The sequence below is a fragment of the Taudactylus pleione genome, unplaced genomic scaffold (assembly GCF_031769625.1).
Source record: "Taudactylus pleione unplaced genomic scaffold, aTauple2 ptg000482l, whole genome shotgun sequence".
Classification (NCBI taxonomy): Eukaryota; Metazoa; Chordata; class Amphibia; order Anura; family Myobatrachidae; genus Taudactylus; species Taudactylus pleione.
In genome coordinates this window covers 1,372,144-1,396,469 of record NW_028284884.1, presented here as the reverse complement: position 1 = coordinate 1,396,469, position 24,326 = coordinate 1,372,144, and the positions used below count along the sequence as shown (strand labels likewise).

General features: G+C 43.0%; 1 protein-coding gene across 4 annotated transcripts in view; it reads left to right on the top strand.

Moving 5' to 3' along the window:
• LOC148502816 (protein phosphatase 1 regulatory subunit 12B-like) overlaps positions 1-24,326 on the top strand; it is a 107,006-nt gene that overhangs the window by 3,930 nt on the left and 78,750 nt on the right. The gene's annotated exons all lie outside the window — the stretch shown is intronic.

Sequence of the window (24,326 nt, the reverse complement as noted above, 5' to 3'; positions counted from 1 at the left end):
TACATTATAAAGTTAATGAAGGAGATATCACCGTAACGAAGGAACTATCATGGATATCTCCTGCTTAACTTTCAGTCCCGAATTGTCCCACTGTCACCATACAATAGTATTACATTTATCAAGCTCTGAAAATACTATACTTTTGGAGCTTGACAGCGGGAACCTTCATCATCTTCCTATGGAAAGGAGGTCCAGTGTTGCAAAGAGAGATCCAATCAGTTCCCTCCTCCCCTGTCCATCTCCTTCCGCGGACGCAGGGTCATATTGTATGCATGTGTGAACCCCAGTTCAAGCTTGCGCACTAGCACTGCAGAGTCAGACTCCACAGTTCTAAGTGTAGGAATCGTGGGGACAGCTGATTTTAGGATTAGCTGTCTCTGCACTAAAGCAATGTTGAATTGCTTCAGTATTTTGTATCCACTGCTGCTACTGGCAGCGAGTAGGGTATGTAATTATTGGGGACCACCCAACCCCCGATAATTAACATGATAAATGGATCTCAAAATGAGATAAACTCTTCATCATGCATAAAATAAGTTTACATAAGAGTACTTTCTTGCTATAAGTTTGTGTTCACAGTATTTTTATGATGTATAAATGAATGTACATCCTGAAATTCGGGGAGTCTCCCAGACTCTTGGAAGAGCAAGCCACCCTTCCAGGGACTTGATGATTAAATATGTCATCTTGGTTCCACCAAATTACGGCAAGTTCCCTGGCTTATTACCTCACTTGTGAAATTTACTTTTCTATTAATCATATTGACACTAGGCTTGTTCAAATGGGGGAGTGTCATAGAGTTGCTTAGCCTGGCTTATAACTGGCCTTATTAATGGCATTGTTTTGTAATTTATGTTGTGAGTACACTTTGGTGCGAGCAATACTGAGTGCGGACACTTTGCAAGAAAATGTTATGTTTTTTTTTTTAGTGTGATCAGGTGTTTAGGTGCATGCAAGTTTATTATAGTATATATTGTCTATAGTCATATAATAGATGACATATCTGTCATTGTGATCTATCAATTTGTTATTAAAATGATGTATCAAGGAGTCATGAGCAAAATAGCAGTTTACATGTGGGGCGTAATGCATTGTTACAGATTTTGCAGTGAAACATCCATAATTACGCTTTCAGTGGTTTGGCTACTTACCGTATAAGCACCAAGCTCTGGAATGCGATACATTCTGGGGCTTGGATGTGGTGGACATTTATTTATTAACAGTTTCTTATATAGCGTAGCATATTCCGTTGCACTTACATTGCCATCTTTAGATGGCATTGCCCGATAGAAGTCTATGGGCTTATATTTGCAACTCCCCCTGAGATGGATCCCTCCCAGCACCTCCCGCAGCGCGTGCCTCACTCAACGTATGTGCAGAAGGACTTCTGGGTCATAAACCTGAAAGGTCTTCATCGCAAAGGACACCAGGAGAACTGTCCTTTGTGATTTTTTTTCAAGCATACAGCGTTATCAAATGCTGGTATGCTTGCGATAAGTGGGTGAATGCATCGCATTATAAATGCGATGTGTCATCCATTCCACCCAGGGAGTGGAGACATGAACTGCGATCCACGTGTCACATAGGGCAATACTATCCTCAGCAGTCCAGTTTCTTTCATGTGTGCCTTAAATCCCTAATGCTGCTTTGGTAGGCCCAAAATTGAGCAAGATAGTGATCAATAGATTGGTAGTGAATCACTGTTTTGATCTACTGTAAATCAACCGCAGAAAAAGTGATAATAGTAGGGACTTAACCATAGTAGTCCCAGCCAGTGGAGCAAAGTGAGTCAACTGCCAATTTGATCAGTAGCAATAGACAAACAAGAAAGTAAATCATAATAAAGTTAACAAGAACATTTCAATTGATGTCAAATATGGCAGGATGTGGGATTCCAATAGTAGCATTTCTCTTAGCATTTGCTGATTGAAGAAACTTAAAGCAATTCAGCTAAAGTTCAGATTTTTGACCTGTTAAAGTATCTGTCAGCATCATTCAAAGTTTCATAGAGAAAATCTTTACTATCTACTATCGTATGTGGTCTTGCCGAATAGAGAGAATTGTGTTTTGTTTTCAAATATGTATTTGCAGATTGGATTTAATTATTTTGTGTTTATTGACAATCTCAATGGAGAAATCTCAGAGGTGAAATCTTTAATGAGCAGAGGTTTTCCCTTTTGTAATGCAAATCAGCAAATCTTCTGTAGTCGTCAAGGACCCTTATTTTAGCCTCATAATTCAGAATCCTCGAGATCATCAGTCATGGACAATTATAATCTTTTTTGCCTATCAGAACCAAGATTAAGTGCTTGTCCAGAAGCATGCTACTCCCACACAGGGCCGTAACTAGGGAGTTGCGACATGTGTCTCCGCACGGCAGGGGGCGCTGCTCGGGCCTGTCAATTTAAAATTTTCTGTTTATAATCATTCTCACTTGTAGCTTCCTTTTCTTTTATCCCCGGAATCTTCTGGCCACCCCTATCACCTCCATGGCCAGCTTGCCCTCAATCTGGCACAACACTGGCTCCAGGCTTCTGCACATCTGCACGCACCTCATTGCAGTCTTATTGAACAGGCTCTTCCTACAGGTACTTTCCTGTCATTCTACTAGCGCTCTCTCATCTGAGTTTCTAGCGCTTGACTCCCCCTGCAATGCCTTTTAGTATCAGGGGAGAGACACAGCTACTATCTCAGACAACAGAAGCGCTGTCTATTGTTTCATCTGGCATATACGCTGTAGTCACTCTCTCATCCCCCTTTTGATTTAGATGGGGGAAAGTAGAAGTTACTGCACGTCCATTTATTCCAGACCTTACTTTTTTCATTACCACTTTGGTAAAACATCTTGTTCAAGTATATGACACCCTTACTAATTGAAATTACTTGGTAATGCTTAAAATATCACACATGAATAAATGTGAAATTATGATAATACATACCTAAATCAGCGATCTCACTATTGGGACGTTATATATTCTCACAAACTTTATTTTCTTTTTAGGTGACAGAGATTCTTCACTGGTGTGTTGATTTGATCGGTGCAATAACACTATATAATTCTAATCTCTATTGTGCATTTAACTTGTGTGTCAACTAGTACTTTTAGTATATGCAGTGAACATTATTATAAGTGATTTATGTCGCAGGTAGAACTGAGATGCTGATCCAAGACCGGTCTTGGAAAGTTTGATTTGTGTATCCTGTTCTTACATCTTAAGATCCATGTATTTTTCTAATGAATTACTACAAATTAATGATTTAATTTATGTTCTTATTCTGCCAGATGTAACTAATCAGACTGCATACAATTGATGATACTCACACTTATTTAGGTTCCCCTATCAAGATGCTTAGAATCATTTCAATTGTACTTAAACTTTTTTTGAAGTGTATCCTCTCAGTTTCTCTATGAATTTTTCATTTGAGGACTGGGGATTTGAGGTCTGTTGTATATTTTCGCCTTCTGTTTTGTTAGACAATACTGCTGTCTTTTTAGACAATACTTTTCTGATTGCTTACATTATATATGAATGGTCGCATTACATACTAATCCTATGATAGGATGATTGAACCTTAATTTGCAACCTTTTGTCTACTTCACATACAAGGCTGATTCACCGCACTGATTTATATTGTTTATTTTATTTGCTATTTTTTCAATGCTCTCATACACTCTCTGTGAGTGTCTATTGTGTCCTATGTTATTTGTTCCTTATTGGAATTACTCTCATGAGAGAGCCTTATTTTAGGTAACAATAAATGTTAAGTTTTAGCTAAATTGTCACCATATCACTCACAAATTATTTACATTATCTTTTAAAGGGTGCCCCGCCCAAGGCTCATTTGTCCTTTTTTGATATATTTCTTTGTTCTCTACAAAGAAATATCTCTACCTTCTGTTTCGTGATATAAGAAAGGTCAGTGTCACAGGATTGATGGTGTTTAGTGCCCTCCCCCCCAAGTTCAAGTGATGGAGATTTAAGTCAGAGGTTTGCTATAGACAGCCTATAAGCAAAGTCGATATGTACTGTAGTAAAGTTAACAGGTCTTTTTTCTTAAAATGATAGAAATTCTTAAACACACAACTAGAATACAGGAGATATTAGTTGCAAGCTTAATCAATGTCCACAAATATTAATTATATGTAGGAGAGCAAGCCCCAGAATAGAGCAGTAGAATTCTGAAATGGTACTTGCTTAATAAATGGAGAAGTGCAGGCCCCATCTGATGTCCAAGGACCCAAGATGGAAATATTACCTATGTGGCGGGAAAAAGCTGAAACTGACTGGAAGAGAATCTGTTCTTTTAAGATGAAGCTCAGTAAGCACCAAGATTTTCAACCCTACAATCAACTATAGACACATGGAGCCACAAGCTTGAAACAGGAATAGATGGATCCACTGTATAGAGAAATTGGGCCAAACATTCATAGGGCTGCCGTGTAGGGTCAGGGTCCAGAAGTAGATTGGTTGGGTCCCGGGAGGGTATGTTAGCCTGCAGGGCCTTAGCTAGGAAGTAGTGGGCTGAGATAGACTTGTGGAGTGTCTATTCACTGTCTAGCGTTCCCTGAAAACTCACTTCTTCAGACAAGCTTATCAGATTCCGGAAAACCGCCTACAAAACCTTCATAGGGAAGCTTTCTAATGACATCCCTTCTTACAAGCTACACATACCCTCACATATTTTCTCTTTCTTCAATTTCACATTCCCCTGACCCTAGGTCAACTTTCCTGTGTGACTTGATTATATAGCCCACCAATAACCTCTGCAATCTGACTGGACCAATTTGCAATATGTAGCACCTATCCTTGTGTATTACCGCCTATTTCCCTATAGATCGTAAGCTTGCGAGCAGGGCCCTCTTACCTTTATGTCTGTCTGTTACTACCCAGTTTGGTTCCATTAATGTTATTTCCATTTGTAAAGTGCAACAGAATATGCTGCGCTATATAATAAACTGCTAATAATAATAATATACTAAGGGCAGCACATGGCAGTATGCAACTGTTGGTTGGGGAGAACTGCCTCTTTGATACCATAGCTGTTAACACATTCTTATGCCAACGATGCTGTAGGTGATGCTGCAAGTGTCCACACAGTGGCCTGCAGATTCTGGAGTGACAGGCCATGGGATAAACTTGGCTGATGTGCTTGGATTTAAGCTCAGGCTATATTTTTTTTGTTTGCTTATTTGCAAATTTGCCTTTAGTAGAAATATAGACGTTTCACTCGTCTGTAATATTTACTGAAATGTTGTTTTTTTTCTATTTTATTGTATGTACAGTCATACCACTTTATTGTATATTTAAATCAAATAAGGTAATTATCTAATGATCTCCGTATAGCCCCTGTCCCTCAATGCACCTAATGGTGAGAGGGGCAGAAAAACTCACTGTTAGACAACCTCACCTTTTCTGTCTTTCTTCTCAGCACAGTGCCTCAACTTGAGTCAGTCTCCAGTTGAAGGTAAGTCCTTGCGGGGACCATTGGGGGTTTCCTTGGGGAAAGTTTGAGTACTACCTGACTCTCCAAAATAACTTGTATGAGCATACACATACAGGACTAGTGCATGTAAATGGGACAAGCAAATTGGCACATTAATTGAAAATGGAATCAGTATGAATGGCCGCATGCCACACCCTAACCCCCCCCCCACCCCCGGGGGGGGTGCCTAAGTCCCACCCGGGAGCCCTGAACCTAACCCTCCCCCAGGCCAGTTCTCCCGTTACGCATGGTACGCAGCTGCGTAAGGCGCCACATAGTGAAGGGCGTCTCAGCTGCGTACCATGCGGGCCTCGGGCAGACTGTGTCTCTGTGACACAGCTGCACCGCGTGTGTAGCGCTGACCGGACTGAGTTCGTTCAGCACTACACAGTGACAAACACACAGCCGCCGGAGCCGGCAGCTGTGTGTTTGCTTTAGCAGCTGATGAGAGTCAGACAGACTCTCATCGGCTGCTGCTCCCACTACCAGAGCCGGACATCTTCCGGCTCCCGCAGTGGGTAATGGGAGTGACGTCATGACGTCACTCCCATAATGCAAAGCGGTGCACGGCAGACTGATATTTTATACAATATTTTCAATAATTTTGTGGCTCAAGCAAAGTTTAAGTACAGAAATGAAATTCATTTATGTTTCATATACACCTTATACACACAGCCTGAAGGTAATTTTATATAATATTTTTAATAATGTGTGCCTTAGACAAAGTTTGTGTACATTGAACCATCAAAAATCAAAGGTTTCATTATCTCAGTCATGCCAAAATAATTCCGTATTTCGGAATATTCCGTATTTCGGAATATCTGGATATGGGAGACTCAACCTGTAATAACAAGAATTATTACAATGCATGCAAAACAATATTCAGTTTCTCACCTTGAGACCCACTTACACTTTCTGTAACTCCAATTGCATAGACACATTCAGTGAAGCCTGCATATAAAATGTTGGTATAAACCAGTATTTCCCAAATTTCTTGAATCACAGCACCCTAGAGTATCAGCATTTTTTTCACGGCACCCCTAGGCCAGAAGTTTCTTATTGAGAAAGTCAGATAAAAATATTAAATTAAGTAAATTGTGTTTACCCATCATCTTTTGTATTTGGTCCTAGACCACCAACCTGTGGCATTCCTGAAAGTGCCCTGCGGCACCCAGTTTGGGAACCTCTTGAAGCCATATTGGGCCTGATTTAGAAGTTCACGCTATTGTAGCCCCAACTGCGTTTTTATGCTAATGCCACAGCCAATGGGATTTGGAGACGCCTATCGGCTGCTGAGCTAATCCGCCGCTGTGCGTATCAAGATGCACCATCGGTTGCATCATCAGAGTGTGTACAATCCCTATGGAAGCACAGAATCTTTGTCTGAATGTGGCCACTGGTGTCAGTACAAAATAGTGGATGCAATTAGATGTAATTATGATTCAATGCAATGTCTCCACCTGTGAGCCGCAAGTGATGTTATGCAGCCCTTCCAAAAGTATAGATTATGTAAAAGCAATCCTGCAAGTACATACATTTAGCGTTCCCACTAGGCTGTTTTAGCGGGGCGCTGCACCCTGCCCTCACCGCGCAGCGCCCCGCTAAGACAGCCTGCGTTTGCCGTCTTCACCCGTAGGTCGCAGTGTCCCGCGGGTGGGGAAATGTGTGGTGACCCGGTCAACGCCAGTGAATAGACGCTGGGCGCCCCCGCACGCAGAAGTTCCCTCTCTAGCTCCGGCACCCTGCCTGCTGCTGGAGCTAGAGGGAACACTATACAATTGTACATGTCAAAAAATAAACTTTAAAGCAGGCATGCATTTATAGCAGTGTTTACATTTTGTATTTCTGTACTGTACATTTACTATGTTTTTAGATTTTCCATCTATTTGGCCGCCATGTGAGTATTAAGCAGACTATCAAATGAACATAGGTGAAACTAGACATTTGGTAATGGGTGGTCCCAGTTCCAACCAATTGCCAGAACTTATGTCTCCTTGGAAGTTTGGCACTGTATTGTGATCATTATTTAGGCAGCAAAGATTTTTAACGTTATCCCTTTTAGTGTTCATGCCACAACAGGAAAGGGCAGGTCACTAAATGCGGACAGAGAGTGCCTGCAGCGAGCTTCTGAAAAGGGGCGTGTCCTCGTGACACGACTAATTAGTCCCTTTTGAGGGCAAGAAACTGAGGCAGAGTTACAAGGAGAGTGAAGGCAGAGACACTGAGGTGAAGTTACAGGGAGGGTGAGGGCAAAGACACTGAGGGGGAGTTACAGGGTGGGTGAGGGCAGGGACACTGAGGGGAATCCTACATGTGATATGAGTACATAAAGAGAATTGGTGCCCATTCACAACTGAAGCAGGGAGAGTGTGCACGCTGATAAAAACAGGTGTGGTCTCACTGGGAAGGGGCATGACCACACAATAGTACCCCCAATTCAAATTACGCATCAGTAATGTCCCTTATTCACGTTACATCACACATTCGTAGTCATTACAAACATTATGCCACACATCATAGTATCTCTTATACAATATTCCACACAGGAATGTCCTTTATAACACAATATGCCAAACACTAATGCCTAGTAATGCCCTTTAAACATTATGCCACGCAGTAATGCCCTTTACACATTATGCCATGAAGTCATGCCCTTTACACATTATGCCACACAGCAATGCCCTTTACACATGCCATGCAATAATGCCCCTCATAACATTATGCCATGCAGTAATGCTCCTCATAACATTATGCCACATAGTAATGCCCCTATATCTTTATGCTACACAATAAGCCCCTTACACATTATGCCACACACAGTAATGCCTTTTACACAATATGCCACACACAGTAATGCCCCTTACACATTATGCTCCCCTCCCCCCTGTCCCTTTAGCAGCCTCTAAGGAGTAGACAAGAAAATAATAATATGGATTGGTGATAGAAGATGCAGCCTTTAAAAATATAAAAAAAATAAAAATAAACAGGTTGACCCTTTTATTATAGTGAGAAAAATTTGTAATAAAAAAAAATATTAAAAATAGGGGTTTCTGCCATTACAGACTACATACAAATCACCCCCTCCCCTGCAAGATGCAGCCAGAAAAAAAATGCCTTACCTGGGGAAATCAAGGCAATTTAAATTGCTTTAATCAAGCTCTCTGTCATCTGATCCCCTCTTCTATTCTATTCTACAGACAGCTGTCAGTCTGTCACTGACACACAGTCTGACTCTGGCGTGGTCGCTGGGTGAGGCGTCCTCCTCCAGGCGTTGCTGCATAGCTCCTCCGCTCCTCTTCACAGCAATGCATGAGAGCAAGTAAGTGAGCACATGGCCTGGCGTCATGACGTCACGACGCATGCTCCTACATCTGCTGGATCCCATTATTGTAACGCAGTGGAGGCGGAGCTGGGGAGCAGAAGGTCCTCCAGGTCAGGTGCGGGCAATGCAGTCCAGTTAACGCGTTCCTGACCGGACGGCCATTAATTACATTAATAAATATGGCGGATTGGCAGCAACACGGTGAACAAGGCTAATGGGTGGTCCGTGCACCCCTTAGTTGCACCTATGTAAATGAAGTACATTCGCAAAGTACTGTAGCAAAGTCTCTTATGACATAGCACTCTGATGCAACCTAGGGTACTGGTGGTCTTTCCTGTGCCACCAAATTGGAAGTAAGATAGAGGGTGAGGGTTTTGTACCTTTTTGGTGCAAACTAGAGTTATAACATGTAATAGTCTATATGGTAGAGAGGTAAACATGTACACATTTTATTTACATGACATTTAAAAAAAAATTATATAAAATTGTAGTAAGCACAGATAAAAAAACCAATATAAAATGGTAAAAAATCACAGGTAACATTCTACCATGCAAATATGAATTGGTTTTGACACTATTGATTCGTAATAGTTGCTAGTCGCTATTTAGCGTTGCACGTCACTTAAGAAAGAATTGCTTTCCAATCCAATCGTGTGGTTCCAAAGCACAAATGTTATTTATGTAAAGAAAAAGTAACACGATGAAAGATTTAACATTTAGAGTAAAAAGCAATAAAATAGTACCAGCCGATACATACGCATGTGCACTGGTCCCAGCATACAGTCATCAATCCAGAAGTCTGTGATCATCAAAGAGGATGTCTGAACACTGAGATCGGGACACAGCTCATATACCTTACAGAGTTCAGAGTTAACAAAGGGACTAGTTGACAAGTTTCCATTGGTTCTTGCTTCTGGATAATCTGATCATTGGTCCGTTCATACGGTGTCATCAGGGGGCATGGCTCAGTTCTGCAACAGTCTCTTTGTGTAGCTTCCCGCCGAACAACTGGTTAAAACTGGCTACAACACTGCACATAAGTAATAACATTCTAAGCAATAACTCCCTATCATCCATAACTAGCGGACGCATGATGCGATTTCCTTGCTGATAGAAACGGATGTCTGCAAATAAACAGGGATTTAGTATGATACGAAACATGACATGTCCACTATATTCTAAACCTTAGATCTCTCTTAAGTACATATTACATCATAATTATTAACAAACAAAACCTTTAATAACTCTGGTTATTAACATATAATGTGTGGGAACCATTTTATATGTATGCGTTCGCATATGTGCATCTATATATTGAAATAGAGAGGGGATGCAAACGGGAAACCGGCTGACATGATCCCGACAGCCGGCTTCCCGACTGCTTTATCCCGGCGTGGGTTAAATGACAGGCATCTATATCTAGACGCCTGTCATTTTCCCGATGCCGGGAGACAGGTGCCCGGCATCCTGATTGAAGGGATGCCGGGCGCCACGAGCAGACAGCTGTGGGGGGAGGGTTAGGTTTAGCGCACCCGGGGGGGACTTAGGGTTAGGCACCCCCCCAGGAGGGTTAGGCTAGGGGGAGGGAGGGTTAGGATTAGGCACCCCCGGGGGGGATTTAGGGCTAGGCACCCCCCGGGGGACTTAGGTTTAGGCAGCGGGGGTTAGGGTTAGGCACTTACAGGGGGGATTAGGGTCAGGCACTTGGGGGGGAGGTTAGGATTAGGCACCCCTAAGGAGGGATAGGGGGGTTAGGTTAGTATATACTTATCTGAGGACGATCAGGATTTCCAGCGCTGTCAGGCTGCCGGGATCTGTCCATCTGTCGGGCTGCCACTGCCAGGAATCGAACTTCATACCGATTCCATAGGAAGTGTTCATATGTATGTATGTGAATACGCATGTGAGCGTCTATGTGTACGCATGTGGATACACATATGAGCGTCTATGTGTATGCATATAAATTTATGTGTGTGCATTGTGGAATCGCATTTGTGTGCATCAGATTGTGCCAGCGCAAAGTAGTGTCCTGGTAACCCATCATCAAACCATAGATGATTAGATCGTCAGATAATAATTGCAAGCGGTCATATCCAATTATTTGACTTTGACAGTCCACCCATTGATAGCAAACATAAAACTATCACATTCTATTCAACCTTTTTAGTCATGCATAATAAATAAGTATTCAATGTTCTAAATGGTATGACACAACACGGTCATTGAGCCGTTAATAATGCATTTCAGGAAAAGGGTAAAACAACCCTATAAAGGAAGTTTGGGGGGGAATTGAGACTACATTATCTATGATGTTTTAACAGAACATTTACAATACATTTTATTATACATGACCAAGCCTATTCACATGTTATTATCTGATGGCACATTCAATTTCAGGATTGTAATACAATTCTTTATCAATCTTAGTACCTATACCACTACCATTCACCACCATCATGATTTCATTTTCACGGTTTAACTTGGTGGGACATTTTCCACCCCTTGCCACAGTAAGAACACATCTGACACATAAACCAATTACTAAAATGACAACAATTATAAGAATAAGGAGCTTACCTATACTAGCAACCATCTCCTGTACCCACTCTCCCAGACCGACAAACCATTTGACAGGGTTTAACCATGAGAACCATTTCTCTACCTTTACCTCAGGGAACTATTATGGTCCTTCCGAAACTTCAGTTGAAGGATTTCATCCATTTTCCGGGCTATCACCTCTTTGGGGTCATTAGTATTATTGGTGATGTACGTGCAACACTTGACACGAAATTGGGTGGCCAAAGTCACACAATATCCACCAGTAACAGCTGTGAGGTAGTTTAACACTAGCCTATGTTGTACCAATTCCTTTTTAGAAGCCTGTAGTTCCTTACCAGTATACCTAGAAGTGTCATCATACATCTTGGTGATGTCTATTAATTTAGCCAGGTCTTGGATGTATCTAAAATTTAAAGTTCCCCGAGTGATCCTGGTGGGATCTTGTCACGTCTGAGACTGGAATGTGGGATGTGGTGGGCCTAAGTTGTGGGAGGAAGCGGAGATGAGGGGCCTGGATATATGTTCTCCTCATCCACAGGTCTTGAGTGTTGGCGAGACCTGGGCAAAGGTGCGGAATCTAACCCACGGGATGGTGTTCGCCAGTGACCCCTCCAAGCGGGATTTGGGCTTCGCTGCACCCCAAGAGCAGGTTGCGGTCCTTTGGCCAGGTACCCAAGCCCCGTGGGAATAGAGACACCACACCCATGACCCGAGGGGTTATGCCTGGGTAGGCACTAATGCTGACCTACAGTGCGGTGTATTAACCCCTTGACACGTAGATCACTAGCAAGGAAGATATTCAAGTAGAGATGGACTCAAGATTACACGAGGAATCACCAGAGATGAAAGGCACACAGGTAGAGATGATATACGCTGCTGCACGGAAATTCACCAGAGACTGGAGGCTCACATGTAGAGATGAAATACACTGGTGCACGGATATTCACCAGAAACGGGAGGCACACAGGTAGAGATGGTATACACTGCTGCACGGATATTCACCAGAAACGGGAGGCACACAGGTAGAGATGGTATACACTGCTGCACGGATATTCACCAGAGATGGGAGGCACACAGGTAGAGATGGAATACACTGCTGCACAGATATTCACCAGAGACGGGAGGCACACAGGCAGAGATGGTATACACTGCTGCACGGATATTCACAAGAGACGGGAGGCACACAGGTAAGGATGGTATACACTGCTGCTGTAACGATGGATAGGAACCTGGACCGGGAACTCAACAATAGCACACTAGGAGACAAACATTGTACAGGCAACTTCCTGTAGCCAGTGGAACAGTTATATACCCAGGGGAACCCTTTGATAGATGCACAGCATCAGCTGATCACTCACCTATCCTGGGATGGAGATACTGTCACATGGGCCGACTGTCATGGCGGCGCCCATGTCCAGAGTTGCGATGCCAGACACCAGCCCACCCGGAAGCCACTGCATGCGGGGAGAATGCTCAGCTTCTCCCCCGCCGCCATGCCAGCTGCCTGACCGACCAGGATGTCAGGGGAAGCCGGCGGGACGGAAGATGAGAGCCGATCCCTGGCTGAGCCCTGACAGTACCCCCCCTTTCAGGGTGGGCACCGAACACCCATCAGGCTTATCTGGAAATCTGTGAAAATTATGAATTAATCGCGGAGCGTTTACATCAGAGGCTCTGATCCAGGCCCTTTCCTCAGGGCCGTAGCCCTTCCAATCAATGAGATATTGAAGGGTGTTGAATCTGTGCCAGGAATCTAGAATCCTTTCCACCTCAAATTCGGTGCCTTGTAACATTTTTACTTGAGATAACATGGGAGAACAACTCTGAAAACGGTTAAGCACCAGAGGTCGTAAGAGGGAAACGTGAAAAGTATTTGAAATCTTCATTTGAGGAGGAAGTTCCAATTGATAAGTTACTGGACTGATCACCTTGAGGACACGATGTGGCCCAATAAAGCGTAGGGCAAGTTTCATAGACGGTACTCTTAAGCGAATATTCTTGGAAGATAACCAAACCCTGTCCCCAACTCTCAGCAGTGGAACCGCCAATCGTCTCCTGTCCGCAAATTTCTTGTAATTTTTAGAGGATTGTTTTAATGATTTATGAATTTTACTCCACAAAACTGAAAAAGATTGGATATCTTTGTTTACTGCTGGAACATCCATGGATGGGAGTTTTTGGAAATCTGGAACTCGAGGGTGTCTTCCAAACACCGTAAAAAAAGGAGTGGATTTATAGGAAGAATGGTACTTATAATTGTGAGAAAACTCTGCCCATGCTAGGAGGTCCACCCAATCATCCTGGGAGGATGACACAAAGAGCCTAATGAAGGTCTCCAGCTCTTGATTAACCCTTTCAGTTTGACCATTCGTCTGTGGGTGGTAGGCCGAGGAAAACTTCAGTTTAATTCCACATGTATTGCACAGGGCTCTCCAGAATTTGGCTATAAATTGAACACCTCGGACAGAAATTATTTCCTTTGGAAGACTGTGCAATCTGAAAATATCTCGAATAAAGATTTTTGCCAATTGAGCTGAAAGAAGACCAACCAGTGGAATAAAGTGTGCCATCTTAGAAAAGCGACTACCCATACCGTGTTATGCCCCTTGCACCGAGGTAGTTCAGAAAATAAATCCATTGAGATGTGGGTCCATGGAGCAGTTGGAATTGGTAAGGGGCGTAGAGGACCAATCATCTTCCTACGAGGTGTCTTATGTTGAGCGCATTTAACACAAGATAGGACAAATTCTGTGACATCCTTCTTCATGGTAGGCCACCAGTAGGATCGAAGTAGAAATTGATAGGTCTTGGTGATTCCGGTGTGACCAGCAAACAAGTTGCATGAGCCCAACCCCATCATTTTTTATGTAAATTAGAGGGCACAAAAATTTTCCCAGGTGGTAGAGACACTACTTGAGTGGAGCAAAAACAATTGGGTCGAGAACGGGGCAAACTTGAGAGTACTCCTCCTCCTCCAACTTGGTCATAAAAGAGCGTAATAACACATCAGCTTTTTTGTTCAACACACCTGGATGAAACTGAAGTTTTAAATTAAACCTAGAAAAAAAAAGTGACCATCGAGCCTGTCTGGCGTTTAACCGATGTGCGGTTTGAAGATAGATCAGATTCTTATGGTCTGTAATAATCGTGACTGGAAATTTAGCCCCTTCAAGAAGATACCGCCATTCCTCCAAGGCTAAACGCATTGCAAAAAGTTCTTGGTCGCCTATTATATTATTCCTCTCTGCAGGAGAAAATTTATGGGAGAAGAATCCACAGGGATGGGTTTTCCCATCTTCGGCAATTGTGAGATAATACCGCCCCCTACTCCAACAGAGGATGTGTCCACCTCTACAGTGAATGGTTTGTCTATTTGAGGCTGGCATAGGACTGGGGCTCTGGAGAAAGTGTTTTTTAATTTTTGAAAGGCTTGTACTGCTGAAACAGACCAGTTAGATGGGTTGGCTCCTTTTCTCGTGAGGGAGGTAATGGGTGCCACCAGTGTAGAAAAGTGTGGGATAAACCTCCTATAATAGTTTGCAAATCCTAAAAACCGCTGGGTGGCCTTTAATGAAGTAGGCAGAGTCCAGTCAGAAATTGCTTTTAATTTGTCAGGGTCCATCTGCAGATTTTTTCCGGAAAATATATGTCCCAAGAAAGGTACCGAAGTCTGCTCAAAAATACATTTGGAAAGCTTTCCAAAAAGGTGATGATCATGAAGGCGGGACAATACCTCTCGTACATGATGACAATGGCTCTGTAAATCTCTGGAAAAAATTAAAATATCATCGAGATAAATCACAACAAATTTATGAAGAATATCCCGGAAGATCTCATTGACATAACCTTGAAATATAGCTGGGGCATTGCAAAGACCAAAGGGCATTACAAGGTACTCGAAGTGCCCGTCTCTGGTATTAAATGCGGTCTTCCACTCGTCTCCAGCTTTAATTCGAATCAAGTTATAGGCACCATGTAAATCTAGCTTGGTGAAGACCCGAGTCCCTCGGACTTTGTCAAAAGGTCGAAGATCAAAGGTAAGGGGTACCATTTTTTTATGGTGATTTGGTTTAAGCCTCGATAATCTACGGTATGCAAGGACGGAGCCCTCCATCTTTTTTCCCTACAAAAAAGAAACCTGCACCTGCAGGAGAAGAAGATGGCCAGATAAACCCTTTGGCAAGGTTTTCCTTAATGTATTCTTCCATGGCAGTGGTCTCTGGAACAGACAAGGGGTAAACACGACCATGTGGAGAACTTTTCCCAGGAAATAAATCGATTGCACAATCCCAAGGTCGATGCGGAGGAAGTTTATCCACTGCTTGTTCACAGAATACGTCAGCAAAATCTTGATAGACTTTAGGCAAACAAGGTTGAGAGGGGTGTCTTGAAGACTCAGGACAGAGGGACTTCTCTGCTGCGTTAGTAACTGTTGCTTGGTTACATACAGGAATGACCTTGGTCAAGCAATTTTGGAAACAATGTGAACCCCAGGACAGGATTTGCATCCTATCCCAGTCGAAGACAGGATTGTGTCTTTTCAACCAGGGCAATCCTAATACTAGCTCGTAGGAGGATTCAGGCAGTACAAAAAATTCCAGCATTTCCTGGTGCAAACAACCAATTCGGACAGCTACAGGCTGGGAGAGAAAAGAAATGGGGGGCCCCACCAGAGTTTTACATTCTAAACTGGAGAGTAGCAACTTATTAGGTAGGGGAACAACTGGGATACCTAAATTGTGAACCAATTTTTCTGAAATAAACTTACCAGCGGCTCCAGAATCAATTAATTCTTGGATCCTTCTTGTCTTGGACTTATGGGAAAGCAACACTAGTAGAAGACTATCTGATATTTGGGATGGCTTGAGAATGACCCCTAACTGAATGCTTCCTACTTCAGTCAGGGTCTCGCATTTCCCGCAAGCAGAGGACAATTTTTTAAAATGTGGTTAGGTGCAGCGCAGTAAATACACAATTTATTCTGGAAATGTCTATTACGTTCTGCCGGGGTGAGCTTAGACCTATTGACTTGCATCGGTTCCTCCTCACTAGCTGAAGTGGGCATAGATGAAGAATTAGCTGGTAACCGTTCATCTCTTCCCCTACTAGCCCACCGCTCCCGGTGACGAAGGTCAATTTTGATGCAGAGAGAAATAACGTCAGCGAAGGATTCTGGCAAATTCCTAGAGGCAAGTTCATCCTTCATCCTCTCAGAAAGTCCATGAAGGAAGGATGCCTTGAGGGCCTCCTCATTCCATTTTAATTCGGATGCCAGGGTCTGAAACTGAACAACATACTGTCCTATGGATCGAGTACCCTGACACACACGAAGTAGATCAGAAGATGCTGATGCAGAGCGACCGGGCTCATCAAAAATTCTCTTAAATGCCAAGACAAATTCTTCATAGGAAGATACGATGGGGTCGGCCCGTTCCCATAAAGGGGAGACCCAATCTAATGCTGCTCCTGTTAACAATGAGATCACATATGCCACTTTTGCCCGAGATGGAAAATTCTGGGGAAGACATTCAAATTGGATCTCGCATTGATTAATGAATCCTCGGCACCACCTAGGATCGCCATCAAACCTCTCCGGGGTTGCCCACTGGAGTCGGAGTTTGAGAGTTGGAGCCACCGGAGGAGGAACCGGAGGAGAGGGTGCAGGGGCTGCAGCTGGGGGAGCCGGAAGAATAGAAGCCAACATGGTTTGAATAGAAACCAGTTGCCTCGAGAGCTCCTGTAAGTAGTGAGCCACTTGTTGTTGGGCCGACTCTTGGTTGTCCATCTGAGAGGTCAACTCTTGTAGGGACCCAGGGCCTGATTCAGAGGCGGACGCTCTGAATGAGCGCCCACTCTGAATCAGGGCATGTTTTTTTTTTGCGAGGCGGCCTCGTGGATGCTCGCATAGCTGTGGGTTACCACCCACAGCTTATGCGAGCAACCATGATGATGGTCGCGATGGTCAAGACCATCTCGACCATCAGACTTGCGACGAGACCCTTGCGGTAGGGTCTCGTCTGCCGCAAGCCCTGGAGTGATTTTGGCTCTATCAGAGCCAAAATCACTCCCACTGACATCACTAGTGATGTCACTGGGGCCGGCCCCAGGCGATAGGCATTCCCATGGGAATGCCTCTGTCTTGGCAGCCATGCTCCTGGCACACCCACCAAAGGGGGCATGCTGTCAATCACCATCGACAGCACGCCCCCTTTGGTGCGAGACCCATAACGACGGCTACCCCGTCGTTATTCGGATCTCGCGCATGCGCATGATGGAGGCGCCTCCTTCGTGCGCATGCGCTTTTGGGAAACATTGACCCGCTTGCGAGCGCTCAAGGCTCGCGAGCGGGTCTGAATGAGACCCCCAGTACCTTGGGACCCTGCAGCCTCCATTGGGCCTGAACAAACTGTCACGTCTGAGACTGGAATGTGGGACGTGGTGGGCCTAAGTTGCGGGAGGAAGCGGAGACGAGGGGCCTGGATATATGTTCTCCTCATCCACAGGTCTTGAGTGTTGGCGAGACCTGGTCAAAGGTGCGGAATGTATCCCATGAGATGGTGTTCGCCAGTTACCCCTCCAAGCGGGATTTGGGCTTCGCTGCACCCCGAGAGCAGGTTGCGGTCCTTTGGCCAGGTACCCAAGCCCCGTGGGAATAGAGACACCACACCCGTAGCCCGAGGGGATATGCCTGGGTAGGCACTAATGCTGGCCTACAGTGCGGTGTATTAACCCCTTAACACGTAGATCACTAGCAAGGAAGATATTCAAGTAGAGATGGACTCACGGTTACACGAGGAATCACCAGAGACGAAAGGCACACAGGTAGACATGAAATACACTGCTGCACGGATATTCACCAGAGACGGGAGGCTCACAGGTAGAGATGGAATACACTGCTGCACGGATATTCACCAGAAACGGGAGGCACACAGGTAGAGATGGAATACACTGCTGCACGGATATTCACCAGAGATGGGAGGCACACCGGTAAGGATGGTATACACTGCTGCTGTAACGATGGATAGGAACCTGGACCGGGAACTCAACAATAGCACACTATGAGACAACCATTGTTCAGGCAACTTCCTGTAGCCAGTGGAACAGTTATATACCCAGAGGAACCCTTTGATAGATGCACAGCGTCAGCTGATCACTCACCTATCCTGGGATGAAGATACTGTCACATGGGCCGACTGTCATGGCGGCGCCCATGTCCGGAGTTGCGATGCCAGACACCAGCCCACCCGGAAGCCACTGCATGCGGGGAGAATGCTCAGCTTCTCCCCCGCTACCGCGCCAGCTGCCCGACCGACCAGGATGTCAGGGGAAGCCGGCGGGCCGGAAGGTGAGAGCCGATCCCTGGCTGAGTCCTGACAGATCTAATGCTACCAAAATTTGGAAGCAGTTGTTTCACTAATCAACTGTGTGGCTGTATGTTCTTCACCAGGGATCATATTTCTTTTGTCACGATGTTCATTCTGTGTGTGTATGTATGGAGGTGGTGCGGTTTTATGGATACCAATCATTTCATCATTTGTAAGAGTCATAACCTCATAACCCTTCCAAGATAACATAAACCTTCAGAGTTCGGAGAGAGCCATCAGAATGCATCATTATCATTGAACACATTATTCTAACAAAGAATCCTGCCCCTCTTTCTCTCATGACTGGTACACGTTTCTGTTTTTATAATATTTGCACAGTATCCTAATGATACACTGCCAACCATTACTTTGTCATAACTACGCGTGTACCTATAGCGGAAGTGTCTCCCATTTGCAATAATACTGCGTAAAAGTTCAGAATCGAAAGGCTCATTACACTGTACAACAAATGAATACTTTGAATTTGTTTCCTTTCTAAAAATAGTCATACATTACTAATTTGAGGACAAGAAAAACTAAAATGATTTCAGAATGTTTTTACTAGCTCTATTTTTTTGAGCTACACTACCTGCACTATACTGTATGTACATTAGTAATATAGTCATAGTGAAAAGCTATTTTAAAATAATCTGATATTTTCTTGATCGAAAATAAATAACAGTTGTTTTAATTCAATCAATCACAAATAAGAACACAAAACAAACATACAGCATATGAAACAAACATACAGCATACTAAATTACTATCTAATATAGTGGCCTATTCATGGGGGTGCATTCTCTTTGCTTGTCGCTTGTACTCCTCTTCTGGGGCATCTCTTGTCACTGTCCAACAGTAGTGATTCACCTACCTTGATATCTTTGTTCCATTGCTGAAATGTCTTCGTGGAATTGCTCACTATGCTTGTCACTCAGTGCACCACAGTTATCTTGTGTGGGTAATCCCGTGAATCGCATATATTTGAATAGGGGAGGGGACAAATAACTGATTCATTTAATTGGGTCATTAGGACCCGCCCCTTCTGCGTGGAATGCAGATTGCTGGTAAGATTCTCTCCATTCTGCCCACTTCACTAGGAATACCCCTACATCGTCATAAATGGGCTATATCTCGGAACTAAGAGCTAACTGAGAGTTTTAAGTGACATATTCATTCTTTGCATGCTGAAATCAATTAGAAGTAACTATTTTCACATCGGAAACATTTTCATTGTTGTGCAGTGTTATCAGCTCTGAGTGAAAAGGTCATTGTCTGATTGTTCCAGATTACCTCCCAATTTCCTGGTTTTCTGATATATGTGAGATTCAAGCAGACTAGGGATCTATCTACATGGTACTGGTGGAGTTTAAGACTAGGGGTTCTAGATATATTAAATTTCTTGTCCACCGGTCTTCCCCCATGTAATTCAAGTACCTCTGCTAACTTTAATGGGTATGGCACTAATCCCGAGTTACTATGTCCTTGAGGTACTTGTGAACACACCCAACATTCGGTCTGGTTTAAGACCTTACCCACTAAGGAATAGTAATCCTCTAAAGGATGCCCACCCATATACAGATTACTCTTGGACTGGTATCTTTGGATGCACTTCTCATCAACTAAGGATCTGCAGTACTCACAAATACAATATTCCTCAGACAATAACCCTTCACACTGTCTCCGAGTTCCATGGCTAACAGATCTCTCAACAATTCCTGTACTGAGTTTGACCGTATACCGCCCTGATTGTTTTATCGCTCTCTCCTCCAACTCCACTCTATCGACAGCATAATAATATACATAATACAGACATGTCAATATGTAACTAATTCTTATCTATTCTAAACATACAAAACTGTTAATAGATATACCCAAATCAATTAGTAATAACAGAAAATCATCCTATGGAACCTGTTTAAATAAGAGACCATTTTAAAACAACCTTAAATGTAATTTTTCATTGAAAACCCTTAGTAATTCCAGGCATTACCACCTCTGCTGGGAAATGGATGTGTATTTCCCTTACCTACTACTCCTCCTAGGACCTGTGAGTGTCCACAAGAGGTAAAACAGCAAAATTACAACAGGTGTTTTTGAGAAAAACGTACATTCTGCTGAGTTATTGTCACTGCAACAATTTCAAACAGTATAATCATGTATATTTTTATGATCTATATCAATCCCCCTGTTCTAGTGAATGAAACCTCCACCATTGGGTTATCCATAATACCTACATCACAATTTAACTAGATTTTACAGGAATTTATAAACACAAAAAAATATCACGTTTGTGCCTGTTACTAACAATCACTTGTGATCTCTAAAAACGATTTCTTATGAACACTTGGTCAGGGGTTGCGATAATTACTTTCTACCACTAGGGGGATTTTGAATCCTTTACTTCGGGACACATATTTAATAATTATAGTTTACCTGTACACAATACCATACGGACGTCTCTTTATTTACTAGAGTGATGGCAAATCTAGATTTCCTTATTTCTGCTTTTCATATGATATCCCTACTTCTAAGGAATATCCGATGTCCCAACATTCTGAGTGTTACACATATCGCATTGTTCTTAATATCTATAATGTAACGTATATCGTTGTCTAAGAAAATTATATTTCCTGTAGTCATATATACTTACCACATGAGCGGTTTACCTTTATTACAGAATTTGTCGACTTAAGATTCAGTCTTTTCCAACCATTCTGCTTACTAATATATATATAATGATTATTACAGGACTCATTGCAAACCTGCTATATGATCCAATTTAATCACACCCTGCTTAGCAATACATCACCTAATTCTAAGCTTCACACCGGTATTACATATATATCCGTCACAAGAATTGAATTTCTTAACCCAAAGTAAATCTATAAACTGCTGTATTGCAAGGATTTTTCAGATGTACATACAAACTCCACACAGAAAACCAAGATCATGTTACAGCACAAATACCTAAAAAATTATATATTGCAGCCATGTGTGGGTTCAGTACACAGATCCCTGTTTTCTGAGATTTTGTGTAAACCCCACCCTTTGTGCACAACCAGACATTTGAGAACAACGGAGAGTAATAAATGCAAATCATAATTCATATTTGTGCTGAATTGTAGCTCCTGTATAAATCATGATTATTCATAACAAACATCATAAAATTTGCCAACTGTAATGTTTGTGACATTCTCAGAACACAACACATTGGAAAACACCTGCAATAGGAAAAATACTTTTACCATCACTAAATGAATTTCTAATTTTACATTCATTTGCTTCAAATATATATACAGAATTAATATTTATAAGAAAAAAATTTATTATTCATTTTTGGGTTTGTTGCGATTAATTATGAATTCTCTCATGTGCCAATGGGTATTATGTGACCTTAATGCACACGTTTCACTGCAGATATGCTGCAGGGTGAAATGGAATGACATACCATGGTTGTGTGTTAAGTGTACATGCGTATGTGTATGGGGGATATATGATATACTGTATGTATATATTAAGGGAATATTAATTATTCAACTGCACTTCCGGCCCGACTACTGGTCTAGAGATAGATTGTGGAGAGCAATCTATCAGAGAAAATAATTATTTGTAAATATATGTGAATATATGTGATTGTGTGTGTTGGGTGATTTGTATTGTTTTGAATGGGATGGTGGGGCCTCATGGCAATGCAGCCAAGACATTATAAAGAGATCTATTTTACCAAGTGTGACTTGTTCAAAGTGAACCTCTTGCAACAACAAATGAATCTATTGTCTAACCCTCCAGGTATACCAAAGAAAAGCCTGTTCTTATTGACATATCCCAATCTCAATATATACTGTAAACAAGGACACCTGATCTTTCCACAATGTACAATGACTAATGCTGGCCATACACGCTAAAATTATCGGGACGATCCGCCCGATATCAGCGGATCGCCGCGATAATTGTAGCGTGGGGGGGGGCGACCGAGGGTTAAATATTGCTCGGTCGGGCATGCTGAATTGTCCAGCATGTCCGTCCGATGCGATATTACCCGGTAAACTGTCGGCCGCATCGGGCAGTGTATGCCCAGCGCAGCCGACAGATAGACATTTCCTGTGTTCCTTCCTACGGAAGGAACAGGGAAATGTCTCCTCCCCGGGGGCGGAGCGCAGATGTCGGGCTATACACTGTGAGATTTCTCTCACAGTGTATGTTGCAGACATCTGCGGCTGGCAGCCGGCCAGATAAAATGTCTGTCGGTCTGACAGCATTAGGCTTGCACACACTTAAAATTACTTAAATATATAAAATGTTAAAATTATTTTGATCAACAACACATTTGAACTAACATAACATAACATAACCTTTTATACTCATCTCACCAATTTCAGCTGCTGCCCCTGCTGGTGGGACGTCCCCTTCCTTACCTGCGTGGTACTTCTTGTTAATAGCACAGGCAATGGCTGAATTTACAGTGGGTTCATTATCTTTTTCAGGAACATTACCTTAAAAAAAATGCCTTAAAACAGGATATAAGTTACTTGTTAAATTTATTTATTTATTTTTTTTCTTATCTGCTGTACTTCCACCTGTCGCCGGATAAGGCGGCGGAAGTGCGAAATGCGCTATCTTCTTTATGCACAGTGACGCTACCTTGCAGCGTGGGTACGCTACTGGGCGGCGTCTTTGCTTTGCGGCATGAGTACGCTGTGTTGCGACTCACATACACCACCGTGCCACGTGTTCCCCTCCTGCTGTCATAACTTTAAACAATCATTATCTTTACTCTTTTCTTCAAAGATTTGACTAAACATATGTTATCTCTAACTGTATTCAGTACCTCCGAATCAAAACTGCCAACTTTGGGAAGAGTTTCATACATCTCTTGGTCATATTGACCCATATGTCGCAGTATGCAGTAGCGTACTCGCCATACTTCACATTCATTATATACCTTGCTGACCTGGTCGGCCATTCATAAGCAGCATCTCATCGACCATCCCTAGCGACTGCTTAGCACTCATCTGGGACAATGCTTTGCTACTTTCGCTAGATATTTCGACTGGTGGACGAATTAGACAAGCTGCGTCCACTCACTTCCACCCACTGTGCACAAACAACCACTAAGCGTGTTTTGTCAGTTTTGCACATTGAGGAAACAGAATCTAGCCTATACTATACTCCTGCTTTCCAGACGAATTATACCAAGCTTCGTCTGCCGCTTCCTACTTTGAGTTAAGTATTCCTTACCCTTGCCAGTGATTTCCTCCACCACAACCAATTTCACAATCATGGTTTTCACACAACCATGTGGTACGATCGCATTGCCGAGAGACGCTAACCTATCAATGGACTTTGCGATTACAATTGGAAGTTGACCGAGAAACACGCTCCGGTTTCTCGCCCAATTATACCTGCTGTGTATAACTGCTCCAGCTTGCCCTACCCGCCTCTTGGACACCTTAGCTGGCCCTGTCTATTACCAACAGTTCAACAATCAAAAACCTTTTCCGTTTTTCCTTTATCCTATCACAAGCATGCATTCACATTCATATACCTTTGTTTTCTGGCCAGAAAAATGCTTTCCCTTTGGCAATACTTATTCAGAG